Raw genomic sequence first — 3,825 nt, 5'->3', positions numbered from 1 at the left:
AAAAAAATACCCAAAAAAAAAAAAAAAACCATTTACAGGCCAAGGTGATAAAGGCCTCTAACATCCTAACAATGTCAATTGTCAATGCGTGCTCAATTATTTTTTAACGGGATTTTCGATTAGTACGAAAGATCAAAATCAAACTAATTAAGATCCCACCCTTAGTGAGGAAATGTAGAATCTTTCTTCCTAATCTAAATGCAAGAATAAAAATTAATACAATCAAAAATCTCAATATATGTAAGATGATTCTCTGAATTGAGAAAAGTTGCCACATTTTGGTAAGAATAATGAATACAGATTGGACTAATAGGGGTACATTACATCCGAATAATACCAAGTTTATAGGTATCGGTATTGGTGTTGGTTGATGGTGTAACGGGTAGGTATTGAATGCAAATTTAAAATGAACCATTTTTTGGCCGATGCAAGTGATCCATATCAGTATCATATCGGTGTAGGTCTGCGGTTATCCCGACCTAGTTATACCTCAAACATGGCCTGGTTTAGGGGCTATGATTGGAGCATGGACTTAGTTATCGTCGGAGGATTAAATGGTCGAAAAATCAGTGGTAAAATTATTTTAAGAGTAAAATGGTCCAATCCAACCTGATATAGCCAGTCTGCATTGGTATCAATAACAATACTGATTAGACCACCGATTCCGTGTACTAAAAGTTTTGATTTTTTTTTTGGGTAAACAAGTCTTTATTAGATAAGACATGCAAACTCATGGTATGGAGGAGAAACACATCTCTCACAACCATGGAGTGGATATAGGCCAATTAGTTGCGCATGTAAGCGACAAGGACCTCCTAGCCAAGGAGTCAACCATGCTGTTAATCTCCCGTGGAACATCAGTGAAACTACAAGATACAAAGACAAAAGATAGTTGGATGATGCCTTCAATAATCATACGAATCATCAATGGAGATGTCCTTCCACCATCTTTGATGTATCTAACCAGATTCGAATTATCAGACTCTACCATCACTCGCACGTAGCCATTTGCAATCATCTCCAGCATAGCCTTTCGAACAGCAACAGCCTCACCAACCAAAATATCAAAGAATGAAAATGGGTCTGACACAACAAACAATGGCACTCCACCGTGACTTCTTCAAATAAAACCAATCCTCAATTTGCATGAATCCAAGGATAAACTAGCATCATAGTTGCACTAAATAGAATCAACAGTTGGTGCCATCCATCGTTGTGGTATTGATGAAGTGGTAACCTTATAGGCTGCCAAAGTAGGAACCCATGCATCATGCCATATATCAATATCAGTACCAGTTCCAATCCTCCAATATAAACCCCTCCATAAGACATACTAAAACCTTTGATTGAAACAATGAACCAATCACTTCTAAAATATTCATTAATCTATACCTAATTAAAATATGAGAGAAAGAACACCATCCGATCGCATACTCTTTGCGCTTAGACACAGAGACGCGCATAATGACTACCACACACCCTGAAAAGATGGAAATGATCAAGAGTGCAACGGTCTGACCCTGTGTCTGGGCACCGGGCCGACATGTGCTCTGCGAACGGGTGGCGTTATTTCTCCCTTAAAATATTGGGAAAATTATACTACCACCCCTGAGGTTTGTACTAAATATAGTACGATCCCCTGTGTTTTCAAAATATACACCTTGACCCCCTGAGTTTAAGGTACTTGTTACACTCAGCCTCACTCCGTTAGAGTATTCCCGTTAGTTGCTAACGTGTTGGCCATTGATGCTTTAAAATGATAAATATAACCTTAATGGGGTGTGAGTTTACCATTTTGCCCATAGGGCAGCCCAAACTTCACACCCCCTTCCCCTGCTACTCGAATCCAACGTGGGTTTAGGGTTCATCTGCCTCAGGCTATCTTCAAACCCATCACCGACGACTTGCCTCAGGTTCTTGCTGTGGCGATCTGCTGAATTCTTCGTCGGTCTACTACTACTACCAAGTCTACATTCCAGTACATAATGGGAGAATCCGAATCCCAAATTATAAGGCGACCAGTCTCAATTAATCTCTTCTTTGTAAACCTCCATGGAATCAAATGCTCATCCATTACAAAACCCAAAAACCAATTCTGTGAAATCATCGAAAGAGAGAGATTTCCTGAATCATCTCGAAGCCTACCTCGCCAAGAGCGATGGCGTCGACAAGCTCCTCAAGATCTTCCGATTCGCATCCAAGATCATCCTCGTTTCCTCGGTGCTCCCCGAAACCCTCCCTCTAAGCCGTCATCTCAAAAGCTTCGAATCGAGTGTCGGCATTAGCTGTAAAGCCTTTCAATTAGGTAAATTCGTTCAAGATTTGAACGCTCTGAGGAACTTGAATTTCGATTCTAATGAAGAGTTAATCCTTTCCGTCATCGCTTACGGGGGTGAGACTCTGTATTACTTCATCGAGCAGTTCAATTGGTTGGCCAAAGTGGATTTGATCGACAGTAAGCACTCGTTGAGGCTATAGAAAATTAGTGCTTGGGCGAAGTTCATCGGGTATTTTGGTAGTATTACTTTGAAAAGTAGGGATCTGAAGAAGATTGATGAGGAAGAAGGTCGACTAAAATATAGGATCGAGATTGCGGCATTGAGAGGTGAAGGGTACAGCAAGGAAGCGGCAGAGATGCAAAAACTGGAACTTAAGAGATTGATGAAGAAGCTCTTGATTGTTCAAGATTTCATGGATGGATTGATGGCGTTCTCAGATATGCGGCACGGAAAGGGGTTTCTGAGTCCACTTCTGTTAGCTTTTGCAGGGCTTCTTTCAGCTTTCATTAGTTCTCACAAGAATTGGTTGTCGTGTTAAACTGGTTGGCCATTCGCTGCTTCAGGCACGACTGCACTGGAAATACCTAATTCGTTGTTTTCATTTTTCTTATTTTTGAATCAATATATAATCTCTTAGTGAGAAGGAAGAGGAATTTTCAGAATTTATAGAAGCGAAGCGTTTGAGCTTTGAGATAAAGAGAGGGAGCTCTTCAACTGTTTGCGTAGAAGAAGAAATCGAGAACTGTAAATTGGGTTCTCTTGCCTTTGAGTCTCTTTTTTCTTATGAATAAAAAGCCTCAATTGGATACAGGTTTTCTTATTGGTTCACTGAGCTCTTGAATGTGACATATTATTATCTATGGAACGATGGAATTCGAATGAAGCAATTATAAAAAAGAAATTCAATTGAAGCTCCATATTATCGTAGTTAGTATTCCTTTTAATACTTCCTCACCTTCTACTCCATCTTCGTTTCTTTTTCTGTGCAAGCCCTCATCCTCTGTGATGCTTTGATTGTAAGGAGTGGGATGAAGGTTGTAGTGGTGCTGGGGTGGTGGTTGAAGAAGAAAAAAGAAGAGGAAGAAATATTGGTGGGTGTTAGAAACAATATCATGGGCCGCAAGTATAGGACTAGAAATACAATAAACAAATACCAAATACAAGAGTTATCTGATTGGTATGACAGATAGTATCGCATCGCACCAACAATACAAGTCCTCTTGTGTAACCCGAACAATAAATGGTAGAGTCGAGTCGCATCAAACGATACTCTCCTTAAGGTTTTTAGATGCCCCAATTTTGCAATCCGGGTTGACCATGCATCTATACCCCCAAGATAAAACAACTCTCTAATCACATAGGTTGCAGTTCCAAATGTGATTACAAAGGGCGTCCAAAGGCTATATTCACTAACTCATCGACACTGACCGACTACGGTGGGAAAGAAAACATAATATAAAACTGCTTCTAATTATGTTTTTCAAAACAACTATTAGAGAATGAGCAAGACATCTCCTCTCTTTATATAGGAAAAGAAAAGACACCA

At 39.8% G+C, this 3,825-nt stretch overlaps 1 pseudogene; it reads left to right on the top strand.

The window, feature by feature from the left end:
- Nucleotides 1-2,002: 2,002 nt before the first annotated feature.
- On the top strand, nucleotides 2,003-2,878 carry LOC122648587 (annotated as a pseudogene).
- Nucleotides 2,879-3,825: the final 947 nt, after the last annotated feature.

This window comes from Telopea speciosissima, chromosome 1, assembly GCF_018873765.1.
Source record: "Telopea speciosissima isolate NSW1024214 ecotype Mountain lineage chromosome 1, Tspe_v1, whole genome shotgun sequence".
Taxonomy (NCBI): domain Eukaryota; kingdom Viridiplantae; phylum Streptophyta; class Magnoliopsida; order Proteales; family Proteaceae; genus Telopea; species Telopea speciosissima.
The sequence above is the reverse complement of the archived record's forward strand: the minus strand, read 5'-3'. Positions and strand labels throughout refer to the sequence as shown.